Raw genomic sequence first — 24,200 nt, forward strand, 5'->3', positions numbered from 1 at the left:
CAACACATTCTCTATCCAAGTGGCATGGATGAGACATGAGGGGCACACCTAGAGCACCCATTATAGATTCCTCTACCTACAAAGAAATAAGATAAAAAAGTAGATGCACCCACTGCAAGACCGAGACTCAAACCGACTAAATTATCCCTAAAAATACACGCCTCAGACTCAATAAGGGTAGTTGTGTAGAAAACAAAGGTTGCAATGACCTTGATGTAAGATGCACACCCCGACACCATGAAACAAAAGCACAAACTCAAGTAGGGGTAGCTGTGTTTAAAATAAAGGTCACATTGACCTCAATGAAAGACCCACACCCCGAAACCATGAAACAAAAGCATAAAATCAAGTAAAACAAAGAAGCCCAGGTGCTTGAGGCATGCAAACATTCATGATAACCAATCCCCAAGAGCACCGTCGACTAGTCTATGAAATTCACACAACGACACCCCAATTGCTTAACTAAGACAATAACCACTTGCTAAAAATTAACAAAACCAAGGGGCCCTATAAGAGACTATGCATACAAACTACCAAGGCCCCTCAACCCGTTTCTATAGATTAACACTGGAGTTCAAAACATAGACACACTAACTCTAACAACTCGGAATCATACAACAAGGTATTGATAAACAAAATAGCTAGACAATAAAGGAAATTGACTTGAAATTTCATGTTGCAATAAGCAATTGATGTCCTCACCAACCCACCAAGAAACCAAGTAGCAAACAACCATGCACATATCCATTTTCCATGGAAACTCTATTCCATACTCCAATTCTCACACTGAATAGAAAATTCACACCCCACAACCCCAAATCCAGTCTCACACCAAGACCTAAAGCACTTTGCACTACAACTAGAGAAAAATACATGCGATGGGAGGCCAAGGAACAACTCTCGCCTCCACTCAAACCACCACAAACATATTCTGAACTTTCATGAGACAAGTAGTAAATAAAAAATTCCAACTGGATATTTGCATGTAGATGCATGCGAGGGCATGTCGTGCCCCACCTTGTTTAAATGCACATCACATCCGAGGGTGGCAGGAACTGCCTCCAAAGCCCTTGCTTCATCCTCATTAATACCCCCATTGAGGGCTATTCTTGATTTTAAGTTAATATTTAAATTTAATTATGTGTTGGTTTGTATGTTGAAAGAAGTGAAATGTTGAAAAGTTTAAGTAGGTGATTTCCATAGATCTGTCCACCTACTTATTTTTGAAATAAAATAAACAAAAGTAAAAGTTATTATTTATTTAGTTTTTCTTTCTTTCTTTTGCAATTGCAAAGATTTGATATCAAGTCTTCAAATATTTAGGGCAATCATGTCTTAGCTATAGATTGGAGCTTCTTTTTCACGTATACACTTACATTAGGTACACACTATATGCTAATGAAGATAGCATGGTAATCCATTTCATTTTTTTTCTCATTCTGATAATTTAAAGTTTCACATAATGGAATAGAGACATGAATGTTTTCTCTCTGTATATAAAATAGTTCCATTTCATGATTTCCCCCCCTAGTATATATTACACCTTTATATATATATATTAGAGGAATCAATAACTAGGCCAGTTTTGAACACGCATGGTATTTAATTCCAACCACTAGCACTATAATCTCTTGATACTTGCGTATACCCTTTCTACAAAAACGTGTAAGTCAGGGGGATTTGAACCTCATCTCTTGGTACATAACGCTTCATTTTCATGACACTTGCCAATTAAACTTTTTTTCCACTGGAAAAATCGTAATATTTCATTATGATTGAAAAATTACATGTTGTAGATGCTTTTCAGCATATGCTGTGTTGGCCCTTTGCCATCTTTGTGGTCATATTCAAAAATGTTGTTCAGTTTATCAAAAATAGGATGCATGTATCATCCATCACCAAGCAGGGTGCTCAGTCACTGTCTGATATAAGAACTATAAATATGTCTGCTATCTACAATATTCCACATACACCACGCAGGGTGATGTCTTTTCTGAAGATCTGTATATATAAACAAGAAATAAAACTGTGTAAAAATATATACAATATATAAAGCCATGCATATCCATCAGGTGAGATCCAAAAAGACTCAAAATTTTAGGGACTATCTACCCTATGGTATATCTGATCTTTGTAAGGCCTGTGATAGTAACGGTACTTGTTTGGGCCTCTGTGTTCCTGAATCATCCACTCTCCTTGGGGAAGTACCGTGGCCTCCTTGGAAAGCCAGTCAGCACTGCAATTATGTTCCCTGTAAATGTGTTGGCATGAAATAGAATTAAACTGTGCTTTGAACAAGTTCACTTCATCCAGAATATTACTGAGAGTGTGTGAGTGACAAACAATAATATTATTGAACCAATTTACCATGATTTTTGAGTCACCATATATGTTTAGATCCATGCAATTATGAATCAATGAAAAATGCATCAAATGTCGAAGTGTAATAAGTTCTGCAAAGTTATTCGTTCCTCACCAAGCCCCATCTTGACCTTGTAGAAATGTTGTTCATTTAGATATAAAATAAATCCACCACCACATCCATGGTGCTGTGCAGCACCATTAAAAAAAGCCCAGGGAAAGTTTTTATTGATAGGAGCAGGGTCATGCGATCTGCGAGGCCGAGGTCTGTGTGGCTCAGGCAGCTGGTGATAAACTGATATGATCTGGGCTGATATATGCGGCCAACTAGCAACTCTATCCTCAAATATAATTCGATTCCGGGCCAGCCATAGGTGCCAACAAATAAGTAAGGGAAGACATAATTGTTTTGTTCCTTGATGTAGATTGCACCAGTTTTCCCAGGCACGACATATATTATCACCCTCCCACTTCCCAGATAAATGAATCGAGGAAGAGACAATCTGCGAGATATTTTTCAGAGTATCACATTGAATGAAGAGGTGCACTGTTGATTTAGTAGAATTTTTTCATAAACTGCACTAGTGAGGGCCATGGAAAGAGCGATGTGATAGTGATTCTCCTGTGGGAAATTTGTTTCTGAGGATACACCAAAAGAACAGTCTTGTTCTCGAGGGCGAAACAAGCTTCCAGATGCTCTTCCACCATACTTCTGTCTGCTCCGGCTATTTGTGTGAAATTAGGTTGAGGTATTTGGCCTTTGGGGTGTAAATGCCATTCTCAGCAAGGCTCCAAACAAGTTCATCTAGTCCTTCCTTAATTCTGATCTGAGATTCACTCAGTGCATTTATGTAGTCTTGCCATTCCCGGTGCCACTGTGGGGGAATATCAAGTTGATGGGCAGATTTCCATCCCTGAGAGAAAATGTTAGTGTTCATTTGATCTGCTATGTGAGCCAATACCTTTATCTCATGTGCATTAAGGTGTTGGATGAGCTCTCTTGATAGCTGGAATCTTCCTCCTCCCCCAGTCCAGGGATCCAGTCCAATGCGAGCCTTTGATCCATTGTTTATTCTCCAAACAAGATTGTTCCTGATGTTAGGCAGAGAATGTAGAAGAGCCTTCCAAACAAAATATATTCCCGATCTAGGCCAACTAGGCATGTGCACCAAATCCATGATTTGGTGAGGCCAAATGTACTTGTAATAGGAGACTGTAGTCCATAGGTTCTGCCCGGTCAATAAAATCTAGCCCATTTTTGCAGCCAAGGCTTGTGCAAATAGTGCTAGGTCTTTTAGTCCCCATCCTCCCCATTTTTTGGGCAAAGCGATCTTATTCCAGCTGACCCATGCAAATATATTTTTGTCTTGTTGGCCATTCTAGAGATATCCGCTACAAATATGTTGCAGACGGACCAGAATGTTCTCAGGAATCTAGGTTAATGCCATCCAGAAAACAGGGGTGGCCTCAAGAACAGATTTGATGAGCACTTGTTTGCCTGCTTTGGATAGGCATCGATGACTCCAATTAGAAAGCTTTTTTTCCAACTTGGCGACAAGCCAGACCCAATCTGCTAATTTCTGACAGAGGGGCTTTATCCAAAATCCCAGATATTTGAAACCTCTGTCAAGGGGGATGATACAATAAGGGAAGTGGTGCTGAGCAAGTTGTGACTCTTGGATGGAAGTGAGGGCTAAAGTGATGGTGGATTTCCCTTGATTAGCCTACATACCAGTAGCCTTCGAGAATAGGGAGAGGATTTTAGAGAAGGTAAGAGAGTCTCGGATGCTCCCATCAAGGAAGATGAGAACATTGTCCACAAATAGGAGATGAGTGAGATAGTAGGAGTCAGTGATCTTGAGGCCACTAAGGCAGCCATCTCTTTTTGCTTTGGCTAGTAGCCTGCTAAGCCCATCCATGACAATCAGAAAGAGTAAGGGGGAGAGGGGGCAGCCTTGTCTGAGGCCACGCTCAGCATGAAAGAAGTGGGAGGTAGATCCATTGATGAGAACACTGAAGGTAGGAGTGGTGATGCAAGCCATAATCCAAGTAATGAAGTCATGAGGAAAGCCAAGGTGAATGAGGAGCATCTTGATGTAGAGCCAACTGACTCGGTCAAAAGCTTTTGCCAGGTCGATCTTTAAGATGATTCCTTTTATGTGTTTAGTCCAGATCGAGTGAATGGCCTCTTGGGCCGTGCCAATGGCTTCGTGGATCTGTCGATGCTCAAGGAAGGCGAACTGTTGAGGGGCGATATGGCGAGAGAGAATGGGCTGAATGCGATTCGCAATGACTTTGGAAATAATCTTATACAGACAGTTGCATAATGAGATGGGCCTAAAGTCATTGAATGAGGAGGGGGAATCAGATTTCAGAATAATGGCAATGAAAGTTGTATTGACAACATTGTATATGGATCCAGATAATCTACATTCTTCCACTACTTTTAACAGATCATTTCCCAGGAGCTCATAGAAAGCAAGGTAAAATTCTATCGTCCACCCATCCAGGCCAGGACTTTTGTCCTTTTTAAACCATTTCAACATTCCTTCCAGTTTGCCAGTAGTAACAGGAGAGTTTAGCTCTTCCGCCTCATCATCGTTTACAAAACAAGGGAAATGACCAGCCACATTGATGATATCAGCAAGGTTAGACCCAGGAGGGTGTTTAAAGAGATGCTTGAAATGAGAGGTGCCAAGATGGGAGAGCTTGTTGAAGGTGTCTGCAACTCCCCCATCAGGTAGGGGTAGGTTCCAAATTGTGTTAGAAACTTTTCTACCTTTTGCATAATTCTGGAAAAATCTTGTGTTGTCATCTCCCGCTTATAACCATATAGCTCTACTCCTGAGTCGCCAAGATTCCTCTCTCTCCTTCAGAATCCTTGCCTTTTGGTCTTCCAGCTTGATCAGGTGAGCTTTATCATTAGTTGAAGCAAACCCCCGGTTGCGATCATCGAGCAGAGTACACAATTCAGCCTCGATTTGGGATAAAGATTGATCCTCCCTCTGATTTTTCTCTTTGGCCCAATTGATGGAAAGATGCTTGAGCTGGGACAGGTTGTGGCAGAAACCCTTAGTTAAGGATTCATGTCTATCAATAGGGTTGGCTTTCCAAAAATCCGAGACCAGGTTAATGAAACCAGGGTCTTGTAGCCAGACATGGTTAAATTTGAAAGGAGCTTTGGGTTTGGGATGTGGACCAAAGACTTCAAGATAAAAGGGAGAGTGATCTGAGATGCCCTCGGAACCCACCCATTGTTTGAAGTGGTGCAGCTGATTCATTAGGGGAACCTTTATCAAAAAACGATCTAACCTTCTGGCTAGAGCAACATCCCCCACCCTTCTATTTTGCCATGTAGGGAGTGGCTTATTCATGGGAATATCCACAAAGTTATGTTGATCCAGAAGGTTTGTCATGAAGCCAGTAATAGAGTCCACTTGAGCTTGAGATCCCCATGATTCCCCAAATCCCATGGAGAAATTGAGATCTCCCCCAAGAATGATGTGATCAGAAGAAAAGATCGAGAGATTAAGTAGATGTTGCCAGAAGATTTCTCTCTGATGACAAGGACCATATATATTAATGACCCTCAGGTTTAGGCCGAGCTTCGCCGAGAAAATATCTAAACCTGTAAATCCAGGTCCTCCCCAGGATGCTAATACTCTGATGGTGCAGGGATTGAAACCAATAGCTAGGCCCCTCGATCGTCCCGAAGCATCTATGGCGAAAAATTGCCATCCAGGAAGTAAGGAGGTTAATGTGTTGGAGATGATTTCGGCCTCACCTAGGGTTTCTTGCAGCATGACGATATCAAAAGGCTCAACTTCGAATAGTCGGCGCAGGGCTAGTTTCTTGGAGGCACTAGCCATGCCTCTGCAATTAAATGAGAGAAACTTCATGGGGGAACCCTGCCCAGGGTATTCAGTGCTCTAAGAACCCCTTCCAAAGTGAATTGTCTTCCGGAGGCGACCTCTGCCCCAGCCCTTTGAATGGCTTTTGAGAGATTAGATTTTCTCCCTCGGGATGAAAGAATGATCGATCCAGGTTGGGAAAGTCCCAAACCTGAGAGATGAGTCAGGTGACCATCAATGTGTGAACGAGAGCGAAGGTTGTAGTTGTGGGATGAAAACTGCCCGTCAGATGATGGGGAGGTGGAAGTGGATGAAAGAGAATGCAAGGATGGTGCGGTGGTGGTGATGGTGGGTAAAGAAGGAGCCAGTGAGCAATGAGCCACAGTTGTATTAATGGCAGATGATTCAAGTGATGAGCTGTAAGCAAAAGAGGAAGGGCAAGAGGTCAGAGGAATACCCAAAATTTTTGCGGCCTCGGCTGCTGCACGAGCTCTTGTTAAAGGAGGTGATGGCATTCTGTACTCTCCTGCAACCGTCTTCGTGGTGTTGATGCTGACCGGTGGCTGTGGAGCCGAACAAGGAGAGCGATTCTAAGCAGGTGCATCTAGCCCCAAGGATGTAGGAGGTGCCTTCGGAGGATCCTCTGGTTTTTTGATAAGTGGGCATTCCTTAAATATGTGCCCGACTCTGTGACATCTTCTACAATGGAAGGGGACTCCTTCGTAGTCCAAGATCTGCACCCGAGTGTATTTCCCCCATTGTAGAGTGATTTTTTCTTCCAATCCTTCTTGCGTATCCAGGTGGACCAGGATGCGAGCTAGGGTTCGATTCTTCGATTGCACAAAAGTTCTGTCGTGGTCCAGGTAAGTTCCGAGGGCATTTCCAATACTAACGAAGACCTCCTCGCACCAATACTGCAGTCGAAGCCCTGGAAAATGAACCCATAGAGGTCCTGCCCCAATCTACTCCCTCTCCGGATCGAAAAGAGGATTCCATCTCTTGAGGAGTACAAGAGCCATCTCAATATGCCAATATCTAGCGAGGACCAGATCTGTGTAATTTCCTTTAGCAAAATGGAGAGCAAACCATCCCCTAGGCAATACCTGCACCTCAGGCAGTTCTTTAAGCATACTTCCTCAAATCTCTCGGACCCATAAGGTGAGTCTGTCCGCTGAGTATGCTCTGCCTCGAACATGTCCAACCAGCATAGTACTAGCCATGTAAGCAACCTCCCCAATAGCAGTACTCTCGCCAAAACGTATGGTGATGTCCTTTGAGGTAGCCTTCACACACTTGGTCTTTTGTTTCCTAGTTCGTGGTGCTGATGGGTGGTCCAACAATGGATCTGGTGTGACGGAGCCCTCCTAAGGTAGATGAGCCGCTGATTTGACCTTCACCGCAGGTGTTTCAAAACAGCCCGACAGGGAGTTTGCGGAGATGGGAGGGTTTTGTCCATAGGATGCAGGGATATCCTCAGACGAAGCTGAAAATAGGGTCGAACTAGATGGATGGAGGTGGTTTATTGGAGGGTTCGGATCAAAGGTGGGCGATGGTGGAGAGATAGCAGTGAAAATGTGCAGAGTGCTCGGAGATAATGAAGGGCAATCGAGGGCGGGGGAATCAATGGAGAGAGACCCAAAGACCAACGGGGATGTACTGTGACCAGGAAAGGTAACCACCGGCGCAGTGCTTGATGGAACAGAGACGGACGGGGGAGTTGAGCTTGAGGCCGATGAAATTAGGTTAGGGTTTCCAAAGATTACCCGGTCGGGAAATGGTTCCTCAGAGTAATCAAGCTCCTCGACCTCCATGACATCGCCCATGCTGATAGCTATTAACTGCCGACAGATGGAGACAACTGCGGTTGAAACAGAGGAGAAATAGAATGCTCTTGCCAATTAAACTATGCATAAGGGTTTCTAGTATTTATTACTCTATTTCAATATGTATAGGTAATTTATGATGTAGCTTCTTTTAAATTCTAGTCACTATTATACAAAATATAATTATTAATATTTTGTTTGCCTTTATGAAGTTAAGATTTTAATTCTTAATTTATTATAAATATGTTTTTGAATTATTTTTATTATAAAATTGTAAAAATTAATGTTTCTATTCATATTAAAATATATAATAAATTTAATTTAAATAAAAAATTAAAGTATTATTTTATTTTTCTATATATTTAGAACATATATGTTTCAAGCATAACAAGTCATTAGTTGACTTGTGCCCTTCTATAGGATACCTCCTAGCCAACATGCTTGGGATTCTCTTTTTAAGCAACAACAAAATCCACCATAACAAAAGAATGTGCTAGAGAAATCCAAGTGATAAGCAATTAGATCGATTAAGGAGTATAACGATGGATGTGTAGGAAATTATGTACACTAATTCTCTAAAATCTATCGTGCAACAACAAAATCCAACTTAACAAAAGAATATGCTAGAGAAATCCAAGTTCCAAGTGATAAGTGATTAGATAGATTAAGGGGTATAACCATGGATGTGTAAGAGATTATGTACATTAATTCTCTAAAATCTATCGTTCAACGATCCTTTTAGATGCCTTGAAATTAATTGTCATACTTGGGACAACACCTTGAAGAATTTCCTTTCGATAGAGATAAGTAGTTTCAAACGACCTAAAAGTTTTCTAATTTTGTTCAAACTAAATAATCAGGTAATAGAGTGGATAAAAAGAGTTAGAAAACTAAATAAAAACCAATACGAAAGGAATTAGTTTTGAGAAGGAAAAAAAGATTTATGATTCTTATGTGGGATGATCAATTTTAAAGAAAGATACGATTCAAAAGTTGTGTAGTTTGGTTTTATTCCTTGATATTTATATTATTACTAGTTTCATGTCAACAAAAGCCATGATATTTAGATGCCATTATTCCTCAACTTTTATTTCAAACGGTGTTGAGAGAGGTAATGTGGCATTATTTATTTCACCCCCGGTAAATTGCATTGAGAATGACTTAATACAAAGGGTGGTCTAGGTTTTCTTGAATTAGGTAATCATATCTTTAAGATGGTAAACATCTAGGTTAGAAATGATGTAGCAAAAAGATTCTTTCTCGTCTTATCTAGTTGATGAACTAACTAAAGCTCAAATGCTCATTTATGGATATTTCAATGTGGTTGAGAAAATTAAAGATAAAGAGGATTTCATACATGTGAGAATCTTTTAGGGGGAGAACTTGGCTTAGAATACTTTTAAGGCTAGACTAGGCATGTATGACCATAATTATAAGAGTTATTAATCTTTCAAGTTATGGTTCACTAAGTGTAATTTTTACAAAGGTTGGGAGAGTTTTTTGAAGTAGTGTAATAGAGCCATACTTTTTAGAGAAAAATCCTTTCCCTTTTTGTTGTCATTAAGGTAGTTGGCATGTTCAAGTGATTGAATAAGCCACCCTCTTTGATCATCAATTGTTGTATTTCCCCATTTTTTGGGGAGATAATAAGATGTATATTCATAAGACAATTATTTTTTTTGAATGTTTCTCATCTTTAAAATTCTAGTTACATGAATTGCATTTTCACCCTCTAGAAACCTTTTTCTAAATTGTGAGCTTCATAAGGTTGGATTACATCATAGAGCTATGCAATTAATATAATTAATTTATTTCTCAAAAGCATATGGGACACATATACCCATAGTTAAATAAAGGCATCATAGTTAGATAGACTTGTCTTTGTTTCATCCAGTAAATTAGATACTTAATTTCTTGGGGATCCTCCTTTGCTTGCATGCCTTCCCTAAGGAAATTTGGGACATGGTGATCGAACAAGTTGAAGTTAAAATTAACAAGTGGATCATTTGGTTGGTTTTTTGGCTATTAAGTTATAGATTTTCACTAGGGTATTGGAAATTGTTGAAAAATGTAACTAGGTTTGGTCTTCATACTTATCATTGTACTTGTGTCAATTTGTCTATCTCATGTAAAATGCAGAAAGAAGAAAAAAAATTATTATTATTATTATTATTTCACTAGTTAAGCATGTTCTTCATGCTTCTAGGGTTTATTGAGTCAAGAAATTTATTCATGATTCAACCTATTGTACTTGAGTCAAGTCCTATTTGGATTTCTAGAAGAAAGAGGGAAAATAATTTTATTTGAGTCAAAAGAGTCAATTTGTCACCCACAAGACCAAGTCGACCCAGAAAGGCACTAACTCGACCTCTTGGATGTGTCAACATAGGGAGTAGTTTGACCTCATTGTTACACCAATTCACAACTTCTATTTTTATGCAAGAAAGAGGAGAAAAACTAATGAAAGTTTAGGGAAGAAGAGCGGAAGCCAAAGGAGAGAGAGCGAAGGTCAAAGGAGAGAGGAACTTGTGAGATTTGCCCTAGAATTTGCCACACATGTGAAATTTCAACTGTAGCAGGGGCCAAAATTTTTATATATGTTGCAGCGATTGAAAGTTTAGAGTTTCAATAGATTTTGAAGGCATTGACCAATGTTGACCTTTTTGGTTTTGACTTGATTGAAGAAGGATTGCATGAGGGTTGACTTGGGGCTCGTTGGAGATCTTGGTCTTGGTTTTTGGGTCTTGGATTTATCACTATGATTTGATTCTATAAGAAGAGAAAAAAAGTTGGGTTTTCCCCCTTGTGGAGTTTTGCCATGGCTTGGAGCTTCATTGTCTATTGTGATATTCATGGTTTATGTTTTGGTAATGGTTGTAAGGGTCTTTAGAACTATGTTGTTATCGTGTATATGTAAATATCAATAACTATCAGAAAATGTGAATGAAAGTTAGTTGTGAGCTGATACAACTGCTCCAACTATATCAATCATGTATAAATATACCCAAAGTTTAATAAAATATTGAATTGAAATTCCTTTCCCCGTAATCTTTGGTTCTTGGCGTGTATGTTCTTGCTATGCTTCAATGGTGCAGTTCGTTCAACTATTTTAAGGCTAGGCTCAAAACATCATGGTTCCATTACCGTTGGTACTAAGTCTAGGATGTAACAAAGATTAAAAGGAAGGCGGTGAAACCCTGTAAGAATAAGGAAAAGTATCAGTTTCAAAAAATGTTTGTAGATGCTACTAAATGAAGCAAACTGCCATTCATGAAGCTGCTAAGAAAGGTGTTGTAAAATTGGACAACTGTAGAAAGAATCTTTGACTCAACTTAGATGTTGAAAGGTGCGGTCGACATAGTTGTATGCAATCTATTATGGCTATGATGGCTTATTATTGATTTAACCAATTCCATAGATTTTGAACGTTGTAAACTAATTTGGTTTTATTTGAACATTTTTATACCGTATTAGTATTGGATCCACTAAATTTCCAACTATTTAAAAGCTTTTTTGGTGGTATTAATATATGGAAGTCGATTCCACTGGATGTATGAATAAGCTGGAATTAATTTTTGCAAGTCTAATCGACTGTACAGTTCACGCGGTTGGGGCAGTTGACTTTCACACTTCCCTTTCACACTTACCATCCGTGATCGATTTCCATGCGGTTGGGGCATTCGACTTCCACACTTCCCACCCGTGATCGATTCCCATTATGTGGCCCTGCGCGGCAACTTATACATTTCATTGAGTATCTATATCGGTATAAGATGTGATTGATTTCAATAGTTGTATATTATGTAAATATTGTACACTAGGCTAATACAAGCTTCTTCAGGGGACTTGCCCCCATTTAAAAAAAAATAAAAAAAATGTACTCTTTGGTGACTCACAGATAATTGTGGATTAGGTAAGGAAGAGGATACACTGCAGTTCGCCACCCCTTGTAAGGTACCAGCACGAGGTATGGAACTTAATTGACAATTTCGGCTCTTTTAATACCACATATATACCTGGAAAGCAAAAACAATGTAAACTTTGAAACGGGAACTGATACTGTTACCCGTTTCATAGAGATAGCAAAAAAGTGATCTAATTTTGAAAAGGGGTGATGCAGAACACATATTTTTTTTTTAGAGCACAGTTTTTGACACTTTAATTTTTTTATGTACTTTACGTTTTAGAATGGTAGTGATTTTCATGCTGATTTAAAATAGTGGGTATTCTGCATCAGACCCTTTTTTAAAAGATTTATTTTTTGACTTTAATTTTCTAATGTATGAAATGTAAATAATTATTTTGTAAATTTGATAGTTTTTGAAGTGGTCGTTTTCTTCATATTTTCTTGTTTTCTATTTTAATTTTAATTTTTTTGTAGTGAGGTTTTTATTGTTTTTCATTTTTAAATTAGAAGGTCGATATTTTGAATTTTCGATATTCTACATATTTATACATCCTTAATTAATTTTTTAATCCACATGAAATAATTGTTTCTAAAAAACAATATTTGTAACAATAGACATAAAAATAACCATTTTTAACATAAATATAACTAAAAAACTACACGTTTTGATAATTTTTTGCTAGAATTGACATGTCAAAATCACAATTTTTAAACGAAAATTTTAATTAAAAATGGTTAAATAATAAGTTGTTTTTTTTTTTTTTTTATATGAATTTCATGTCAAAAAAATAATAATAATCATTTTTTTTTCAAAAAATAATGATTAACTTAAAAATCAATGCGAAAATCACATATTACAAATATTGAACGCATAATAACCTTAATTGAGTGTTTATTCTTCTCATAAAATGTCAAAGTCAAAACATTGCAAAGCTTGATTTCCAAGCATAATTTAAATTTAATCAACAATGTCATGTAATCCAAACTCTTCGTCCTCTAGAGTTTCATCATTGTCTTCTTCCACAATATTTTCTACTTTCTTTTGCTCGTTTTCCTCTTCTAATAGATCTTTGATGTCTATGAATCTCCCATTGTATGTCTTTCCAAACATTCCATGTAATGGTGGTTGGAGTTCCCTTGCCTTTTTTGCCACACGTGATTCACTAAAGTCCCATTTTTTCAACCCAATTTCTTGCATTGCATCTGGAAGAAATTGAAGAGCATTAATTCTTTGCTGGATGAAATTGCACTGTACTGAATCTTTTTCAATTACAATGCAATTTCTTCCTTTTTGAAGACAACATGCTAGTGTTGTACCTAATTATCAAGCACAAAAGAAATAATTAACTAAATTAGTACAATGACATATTAATTAAAAAATAACATATTGAAATTCAATTTCATATAATAAAACTTATCTGAGCCAAAAAATAATCCAAAACCCAATATCTTTCATTTGAACATATGTCTATAAGATAGTTAATTAATAATTGCGGTTTTTGATAAAGGTTAACTATCTCTCCTTTTGCTTCTTTGTCTTCATATATTAGTTTTCTCACAACAGCATCATAAGTCAGTGTTTGGCTATGACTCTTTCCGTCTACCCGATTAAAAATCATAGACATATGGCTATCATCTTTTGCCCAACTATCAATATGAATGAACTTTGAAATAGTAAAAGTTCAATTAACTTGTACATAAATGAATTTTTCAACATTAATCAAATATAAATTTTGAACGTCTTACCATGTAAGTTGCATCCTTGAATTTGTTTTCCCCTTGAAGCTTGACAATATCATTGCCAATTGTGCGTTTGAATGAAATGTCACAAATCTCCATAATGGTGATGACGTGACTTCTACAAATCCCGCAACCACTTTACTAAGAGCTTGATAAGTATAAGGGTCACTATCATAGTCATTGTTTGGAATATTGAAACCATGGGGAAATCTGCAATAACTATGACATAATCCCTTTTAGGTATGAGTTTGGCAATGTCTTCACAGTCGCCTTGTATTACTTGATATTGAGTAGTGTCTAGCCCATTCCAAATGAAATGATTAAGAGTTGGATCAAGTTCAACATTCTTAATACGTTGCTTCCTCAGTCTTTCGATCTTTATTTTTTCAATAAAGGTTTTGAAACTATCTTGTGCTCCATTATCATCCTTCCTCATCTTTTATAAAATAAACAAATATATGTGTAAGTTATAAATTAAAAATAGTACAAAGATGAATAAAAATGAATGTATAAATCAAGATACCTTTTTAAATGCAAGATAAAAAACTTTTAACGTTGATGTAGAACTTGAATATGGATAGTTGCGTACAACATCATACCAACTATCTTCATTCAACAATCTAACCATTTGTTCTTGAATTTTCATGTAAACTTTGTGACTGCATATATAAAGTAACAAAAAGTTAATATAATGATATGTATAACAAATACTACCAAGAACAACATGTTTTATTTAAAAGATAATTATAATCTAAAAATAAATAAAAATAATTCAACAAACTTACTTTTGAAATTCTTCAGACATTTTCTCCAATGATAATTCCCCTGAACTCACACGAGATAATATTGTTTTGACAATTTTTTCATCTCACTCCTTGCATCGCCCTCCAAGGTGTGATAGTCATATCGTATGGAAGCTGCTTCATTTCAGGCGCTGATTTACTATTACTACATATGAATGGCTTAGAATTTTTGACCCTCTGGTTTTTAATGCCAATGTCTTCCCACATGCTAAAAATCTCATCAATCAATTTCCAAACATCTCCAGTTCTAAATGCCAATTGGAAAATGTTATCAACACCTTTGAATAAATCACTATTTTTGTTGCCTTTTCCACCTTTTGAATTGGTTTTCTCTTCAATTTGATAGCCTATTTCCATACAACATTCCTTTCGGAAATCTGCAGTAACATTTATCCTATCCCCACCACATTTTTCTTGAAATTCACTATGAATAAATTTAATAATTTTGATGAAAGTCATAAACATCCTATATTCATTATCTGAATTATGATCCCATGCCACTAACTTTGCTTCTATATCTAATAAACCAGCATAAATGATACATTTTATTGTTTCAAAACGTGGAATATTAGGATATTCCTCCATCAATTGTCTTTGAGCTTCTACAGAATGGTTCCCCACAAGCACATAATAATTGTATTCAAAACATTTTGACTTATCAAATGCTTCTTTGTTGGGACTTTGAAGTGGATCAACAAGAAGCACATAACTAACCACATGAGCATATGGATTGTACCTCATCAATGTCTTCAAGTTGTGAACATGCAGATGATGTGGGCTTCTGACTTGATATTGATATTATCCTTCACTTGCCTTGTAGGTTTGTCTGTCATTAAGTTGAAATGTACGACCACCATCAATTAAGTTTCTCTTTGTCAAATTCTGTCTAATGCCATTTTGTTTTGTTTTGATAATTCCATCCTTTAAATCAGCTCTTGGTGTAATGATTTCTCTGCTTTCTTTTGAAGTTTCACTAGGTTCCTGACTGCTGGTAATAACTACAAAATCATCAACTTTACTTTTCTTCGTCATAACATTCTCAACAAATTTATTCTTGGGCATTGCTACTTTTGGTCTTTTACGGCTCTTCTAAGTTCCAATGTCATCTTCAGTAATGGCAACATATGCTTCACTGTCAGTTTCAACTTCATCGTTCTCAAAAGTAACTTGTTTACCCTTGCTAGATTTATCCACCGGAGGCCTTTTTTCTGATTCTTTGGATATGGTTTTGTAGCATTATCAATTACTACATTTTGCTTGTTTTCCATATCTTCTTCTGACACAGAGTAAAAACTGCTGAAAACTTTCATGAAATCGTGCTCTATGAAATGAATGCCTCTCAACTTAATTGAACAATTTTCAACAAAATTCTGCCAAACAAAATATCACATCAATAAAAACAAAGTTAAAAAAATATAGCGAGACACTTTCAAGAACGCAAAATACAAATATAAATAACAATACTTATGATATTTTATGTCATCTCATTTACGATTTGTTTACACAACTTTGTAGATACCTCTCTCGTGTCATACAATGAATATGATAGTCGGTATTTAATCCTTTCATGTGACTTGGGAGCTTTTGTAAGTATGTAAACAACTTCAGTTTCTGGTACTGAACACATATCCATGACTCTTCCCATCACCTCAAAAATTCCATTATCATTCAGTATATCAATATATAGACATATATTCACATTTTTGCTTTCTCTTTCTTTCACATACCAGATTCTTGATGGAAATTTCACTCCTTTTGAATTCTTCAAGTCTGAAATCATCTTCTTATCACTTGAAGCACTTGAAAGATTTGTAGCCATGAGCTCAGGTGGAGTTCGTTCATCAATGTTTCTTGAAGATGCACCTTTAAGAGTCTTTGGTCCAGAAAATTCACAGAAATCTTCTTTGATGCCATTTTCCTGAAAAATAGAAACACATAAATCAATAAATAACAAAAACATATTAACTTAAATTAACAACGAAAATATATCATAATTTTTTTATTTGTATAATCATAATCGTCCAGGGACGGCGGGGCGGGGTGGGCAGTCGAGCGAGTGAGGGTGGGCGGGGTTGGAGGGGGTGGGCGAGAGGGCGAGTCGGGTGGGTGTGGGCAGGCTGGGTGCGCAGGTGTGGGCAGGCGGGGCGAGCGGTGGGTGGCGGTGTGTGGGAGCGAGCGTACGAAAGGGGTGGGGGTGCGGGTGCGCGGGCGGGTATGGGCAGTGTGGCCGGGTGAGGGCGAGCAGCGTTGGGTGGGCGAGTGGGGCGGGAGGGGCAGGCGAGGGTGAGGCAGGTGGGGCAGGCGGGGTGAGGATGGGCAGGTGAGGCAGGCCAGGCGGGTGCGGGTGGATGGGCGAGTGGGCGCGGGTGCATGGGCGACAGCGGGCGCAGGTGGGCGGGTGTGGGTGGCTTGGTGGGCGGGGCGGGGCGGGGCGGGTGGAGGCGGGCAGGCGTGGGCGGGTGGGAGAGGGCGGGTCGGGTCGAGCGGGCGCGGCGATGGCGACGGCGGGTGGGCGTGGGCGGGCAGGAAGGTGAGGGCAGGGGTGGCAAGGGCGAGGCGGGCGGGGCGAGGGTGGCGGCGGGGCGAGGGTGGCAGGGGGGCCGGGCTAGGTGAGGGCGGGTGAGGGCAGGACGAGTGGGGCGGGCGAGGGCGGGTCGGGTGAGGATGGGCGGATGGGGCAAGCCGAGCGGGCGCAGGTGGGCAGGCGGGCGAGGGCGGGCGGGCATGGGCGGGTGGGCGAGGGGTGGGGCATGTCGGGCGGGCGAGGGTGGGCGGGGCGAGCTAGGTGAGGGCTAGTGGGCGAGGGCGGATGGGTCGGCGGGGCAGGTTGGGTGAGGACAGGCGGGTGTGGGCGAGGGCGGGGCGGGGCGGGGCGGGTCAGGCGGGCGAGGGCGGGGTCGGTCGGGTGGGTCGCGCGGGAGCGGGCTAGTCGGGTGGGGGAGGGTGGGCGAGGGCGGGCATGGGCGGGATGGGTCGGGTGAGGATGGGCGGGCGGGGCGGGGCGGGCGAGTGGGAGGGCGGGTGGGTGGGCGGGGTGGGCTGGGTGAGGGCGGGCGTGTGTGGGGCGGGTCAGCCGGGTGAGGGCAAGTGGGCGGGCGGGCGGGCGAGGGCAGGTAGGTGGGCGGGCGGGCCGGGTCGGGTGAGGGTGGGCGGGCGAGCGGGCGGGGGTGCGCGGGCGGGCGTGCGAGGGTAGGCAGGCAGGGAGGGCGTTGTGGGTGGGCGGGCGGGGACGACGAGGCAGGGCGAGGTGGATGGGTGGGTGGGCAGGGAGGGGGAGGCTAGGCGAGCGGGGAGGGGGAGGCCGTGCGGGCAGGCAGGTCGCCGGGGTGGTGCCGGCTTGGCCGCGCAACCTCGGTGGCCCGCTCGCCTGCCCGGTTGGTGGCTGGGAGATTCCTTGGCCGCGCCACCCCGGCGGCCCGCTCGCCCGGTCAGCTAGTGGCTGGGTGATTCTCAGCCCAGGCGTGGGTGTGGGCGAGGAGGGCGGGTGAGGGGACAGGTGAGGGGGTGGGGCGGGCATGGGCGAGGGCAGGTGGGGAGGTGGGGAGGATGGGTGGGCGGGCAGGGACGACAAGGCAGGGCGAGGTGGATGGGTGGGTGGGCAGGGAGGGGGAGGTTGGGCAAGCGGGGAGGGGGAGGCTGTGCGGGCAGGCAGGTCGCCGGGGTGGCGCCGGCCTGGCTGCGCAACCTTGGTGGCCCGCCCGCCTGCTCGGCTGGTGGCTGGGAGATTCCTTGGCCGCGCCACCCCAACGGCCCGCTCGCCCGCCTGGCTAATGGCTGGGTGATTCTGGCCCAGGCGTGGGTGTGGGCGAGGAGGGCGGGTGAGGGGGCAGGTGAGGGGGTGGGGAGGGCATGGGCGAGGGCAGGTGGGGAGGATGGGGCATGGGGCAGGTGGGGTGGGCGGGGGTGGGCGTGGGCAAGGAGGGCGGGTGAGGGCGGGTGAGGGGGCGGCTGTGGGCGGGGAGGGCGTGCGGGTGAAGGGGGGGCAGGCATGGGTAGGAAGGGCATGCGGGTGAGGGGGTGGGTGAAGGGGTGGGCGGGGGAGGGCGGGTGGAAGGGTGGGTGGGGAGGTGGAGGAGGAGGACAGGTGAGGGGGAGGCTTAGGTGAGGAGGGTGGCTGAGGGGGCGGGCGTGGGTGGCGAAGGCGTGTGGGTGAGGGGGCGGGCATGGGCAGGTGAGGGTGGATAGGGAAGGGGAAGGGGAGGGCAGGTGAGGGGGAGGCCGTGGGCGGGGAGGGCAGGTGTGGGGATGGCGGGTGGAAGGTTGGGCGGCAGTAGGGTGCGCGGGTGTGCGCGACGGTGTGAGGGCGGTGTGTGAGGGGGCGAGAGGGGTGGAGGGGTATGTGAGGGAGGGGGAGGGGTAGGCGGATGGGGGTGGTGTGTGAGGCGGGGGGGGGTCGGGTGTGTGTGAGGGGAGGGGGGAGGTCGGGTGGGTGGGTAAGTGGGTAGGGCAGGCGAGTTGGTGTGGGTGAGGGTGGAGAGGTGGGTGAGTGTGAGGTGGGCGGGGCGGCGTGGGGGTGGGTGTGGGTGGCGATGGGGGGGTTGGGGTGTCGTGTGGGGATTAGGGGTGAGGGTGGCATTGAGGGGGCAGGACGCGGGGGAAGGGGGTAGGCGACAGGGGGGCAGGGTGTGGGTGGAAGGGGTGAGGGTGTGGGGGCGGGCAGTAGGGGGTGTGGGGGCGGGCGGAGTTGCAGCGCCCATCCCAGCGGCCCGCCAGCCCGTCGTAGGGGTTGGAGATTGGTGTGGGCGGTGGTGTGAGGGCGGTGTGCGAGGGGGCGAGAGGGGTGTGTGAGGGGGCAGGAGGGCTGGGTGGGCAGGCGGGGGTGGTGTGTGAGGCGGGGGGTCAGGTGGGTGTGAGGGGAGGGGGGAGGTCGGGTGGGTGGGTGGTTGGGCGGGCGAGTCAGTGTGGTTGAGGGGGGAGAGGCGGGTGTGGGTGGGGATGGGGGAATTGGGGGGTCGTGTGGGGATTAGGGGGTGAGGGTGGCGTTGAGGGGGCGAGATGCGGGGGAGGGGGTAGGGGATAAGGGGGCAGGGTGTGGGTGGAGGGGGTAGTCGGTAGGGGGTGTGGGGGCGAGTGGGGCTGCGGCGCCCACCCTAGTGGCCCCCCCGTCTGTCCATCACGGGGGTTGGGTGATTCTAAGGTGGGAGGGGTGGCGTGGGGATGGAAGGGGGGACAGGGGTGTGGATGGGGGGGTTGGGGGGTCGTGTGGGGATTAGGGGGTGAGGGTGGCATTGAGGGGGCAGGATGCGGGGGGAGGGGGTAGTGGCTAGGGGGGTAGGGTGTGGGTGGAGGGGGTGAGGGTGTGGGGGCAGGCGGTAGGGGGTGTGGGGGCGGGTGGGGCTGCGACACCCTCCCCGGCAGCCCACTCGCCCGTCGCGGGGGTTGGGCGAATCGCAGGGTGTAGGTAGAGGGGGTGAGGGTGTGGGGGCAGGCGGTAGGGGTGTGGGGGCGGCTGGGGCTGCGGTGCCCATCCTGGCGGCCTGCCCGCCCGTCGCGGGGGTTGGGCGAATCACCCCCGCGATGGGCGGGCAGGCCACCAGGGTGGGTGCCGCAGCCCCACTCGCCCCCATATCCAACCCCCACGACGGGCAGGTAGGCTGCCGGGGTGGGCGCCGCAGCCTCACCCGCCGCCACACCCGCTACCGCCCCACTCGCGCCCTCACACCCCGCCGGCCGGCCCGCCCTCCCCGCGCACCCCACGACACCACTGTGGCCCGCCCACGACTTTTGGGCGATGGAGTTTGGTCGGGCCCACCATGCTCACGATGGACGTAATTGTTATTTTGGCTTAGAAAAATTATTAATTTAAAAAAAAAAAATTCTTCTTCATTAAACTAATCTAATATGAAAATTTTCAAGGAAAAAAAATTTAACTTATCTTTCAATTGCGAAAATTCTTCGTTGAATATGTTGTTGATAGCAATGTCACTGCTCCACAAATTCACAAGTCTTTCAACGAATTTCAGAAAACTTGGATGTGATGTGAGTAATAGTGATAATGAAATTTAGTATATAAGTGAAATTACGGAGATGTTCTACCATACGGTTAATGTGGGATAATTTGTTTTAAAATATTATAAAGTGAATATTGTAGAATTATTTTACAACGGGTTGAATGTGGGATTAATTTGTTTTAGAATATATTATAAAAATTAAAAAAATATTCAATTGTTTAGTAAATATTATATACTTTAACTACTAAAATAATTAATGTAGAAGTTGTAGTTTACAATTTTAATTTTAATGATTTATTTCATAAAAAAATTTAATTTACATTTTTCAAAAAATTGTACAATAAAATAATGAAGGTAAATAAATCTAACTAACTTTTTGGAGGGAAATATTTTCGCGAAATTTTTTGGAGGGAAATATTTTCGCGAAACTTTTTGGAGGGAAAATTTCATTCTCTAAGCAATATAATATCTTTAGGAGACTCTCCATTTGTATCATTCAACATCATCTATTTGAAAGGGATGGATTGTTTTGATAGTGAAGTTTCGATTTATACACTATCAACATCTTCATCACATAACAACTTTATTCATATTGATGAATATAGCGGGAATTATTCCACTATGAATAGAAAGTCAATTCTTCCACTTAGTCCTAATTCTAAGGACTATGAGAGCAGCACTGATGAAAGAGGGGACGAAGAATTTCAAATAAATAAAGAGTCATAGATTCCACTTAGTCTTAATTCTAAGGACTATGAAAGCAGCAGTGATGATGAGCTTGATGACAAATTTCAAAAGAATGGATTGTCATGGTGTCCACTTAGTCCTAATTCTAAGGACTATGAGAGCAACAGTGATGAAGAACATGATGGTGAAGTTCAAAAGAATGGAGTGTCACGGTGTCCACTTAATCCTAATTCTGAGGACTATGAGAGAAGCAGTTTTGCAGAGCATGATGGCGAATTTCAAAAGAATGGAGTGTCACGGTATCCACTTAGTCCTAATTCTAAGGACTATGAGAGCAACAGCGATGAAGAGCGTGATAACAAATTTCAAAAGAATGGAGTGTCAAAGTGTCCACTTAGTCCTAATTCTAAGGACTGAGAGCAGCAGCGATGAAGAGCATGATGATAAATTTCAAAAGTATGGAGTGTCACAATTTCCAGTTAGTCCTATTTCTAAGGACTATGAGAGCAACAGTGATGAAGAGCGGGATGATGAATTTTAAAAGATTGGAGTGTCACAGTGTCCACTTAGTCCTAATTCTAAGGACTATGAGACCAACAATCATGAAGAGCGTGATGATGAATTTCAAAAGAATGGAGTGTCACAGTGTCCTCTTAGTCCTAATTCTAAGGACTATGAGAGCAGCAGTGATGAAGGACAGGATGATGCACTTAGTCCTAATTCTAATGAGTATAAAGGTAGCAGTGACAAAGGACAGGATGTAGCATATTCAATAAGTAAACAGTCACATTTTCGATGTAATCCTAATTCTATGGACTATGAGAGTAGCACTGACAATGCACATGAGGAAGAATATCCATTAAACATTGAGTCAAATTTCCATTCAGTCCGAATTCTAAGGACTATGACAGTAGCACTGAAGAAGGGGGAGATGAAGAATATCCTCCAAGTCAATATTTGAAAAGCAGAGCTGATCATAGTGTGGATAACATTCCTCTTAATGATGATGAAAATCCTTATAAAAATGATGATCCAATGATGGAGATGTTGCCAAAAAATATTGTATCGTGGAGTAGGAGCAGACCTTTTCGTATCAATGCAAGTTGTTCTAGTTATACAAGGGGTAGAGTAAAATATCTGACGAGAAGAAGTTCTATCAGCGCTCTCATTTCAAGTGAATGTTGCCAAAAAGATTACTTGAAACATATGGATTTCAAATTTGCATTAGAAAGCAAGAAGAGATATTTGTCAATGAATAAAAGCATGCAAAATTCATATTTAGTTGGGTGCATGCAATCTAAATTGTCAAGTTATGATTATCATATTAGGACTTTATTTATCTATAAAAAACTTTCAAAATGTTTCATTCGATTGGGTGTTTTCGTCTCCTAAGAATTCAGGAAAATTTGGAAAAGGATCCCACATTTTATTTAGAAGTACGTCATAAATGACAGTTTGGGCCATTATCAAATACTGGAATGTCATGGATGAAAGATTTCTTTTCAAAGCATGGAGAGTGTATGCCAAATAGAGAGACAATACATATTCCAGATAACTTTTCAAGACGAAAAATCTACAACTTATACAAAGAATATGCAGAAGGTGCTGAGGGACATGGCCGGTTTATTACATATCAATATTTTGTGAAGGTATGGAAGAAAGAATTCAACAATGTCTGTATTCCTAAGAAGACAAGCATGGGGATTTGCAGTGCATGTGCTTCTCTTAAATAAAAAAGGGACAAATGTGAAGGGTTAGAAAGAGGTAAGCATTCATAACTTTAACTTTTAAAATTGTATAGTCATCAACTATGAAAACATATTTCTTAATGAATTTCTTTTATGTTGTGTAGATTTAATTGTTAAAGAACTTCAGGAGCATCGCAAACAACAAAAAAATGAAAGGAATAAGTTGTAAAAGCATCGAAAGACGTGTTATGATAATCCGAATAAATATTTGGGTTTGATAATTGATGGTATGGACCAGAAGAAAACAATTTTACCACATTTTATTCGCACACCAAAAAATTTACATGAGGAAAATTTTATTCAGTTTCACTTGGTCGGTTGTATGGTCTTCAATGGGAAAATGTTGCCAAGGGTGTACTTCACAGCTCCAAATATTCATAATGATGAAAATCTGACCATAACCATAATTCATGATGCGATTTCTCATTGGTCTGGTAATCTTCCTGAAGTTTTGTATCTACAATTGGACAACACTTGTCGGGAAAACAAAAATTAGGTTGTTTTTGGATATTTAAACATGCTTGTTGAATTGAGAATTTTTCAAAAGGTAAAGGTTGGTTTCCTTCTTGTTGGGCACACTCATGACCATATTGATCAGATGTTCAGTGGTTTTTCAGTCACATTGAGGAGGAAGGACGTTGGGAGTTTGCCATCACTAATTGAATGTATTAAGAAATCATACATGCCAGAGCCTACTTTTGATGTGTTGGAAGAAACTGTTGACATGCGAAGGTTTATTCTGGGATCATATGGCGAGGGGAAATGCATTGAACAACTTAATGACATTAGCTTCCAACATCAATTTCGTATCAAAAAAATTGATGGGAAAACACTAATATGGGGCAAGAAGTATTCAACTACTGTAGAATGCGCACCATCATCAAGTTTACAATTTTTAAAGTTCATTCCAGATCATCCAATATTTGCATCAAAAATATTGTTATTACAATCAGTTGGTGAAGTTCAGAATGCACGCAGACAAAATAGAGATATAAATTATTTTGATTGCCTGGAAGAAATTAAAAAATGTATTAGATATACATATGAGTACTTTGACATTGTTGATTCAGTTTGGTGGGAGTCATTTTTCAATAATAAAAGTGATATCATTTCAACAACAACAAATGAAGTTATACCTTTGAAAAATTCATTTATTTGCCCCAAAATGTGTTGAATGAACAGGAGGAAATAAACATTGTTGAACAACAACAATCTCAAGGTATTATTAATTCTTCACAGGAAGAGGAAAGAGAGATGTATATTGGTTCTAGAAGATCTTGTGCACAACGTGAAGCCATGGAAGACCTTTACAGGGGTTCAGTACATGAT

The sequence above is a fragment of the Pinus tabuliformis genome, chromosome X (genome assembly GCF_031772625.1).
Source record: "Pinus tabuliformis cultivar Carrire ecotype Pingquan chromosome X, CPIR1, whole genome shotgun sequence".
NCBI lineage: Eukaryota > Viridiplantae > Streptophyta > Pinopsida > Pinales > Pinaceae > Pinus > Pinus tabuliformis.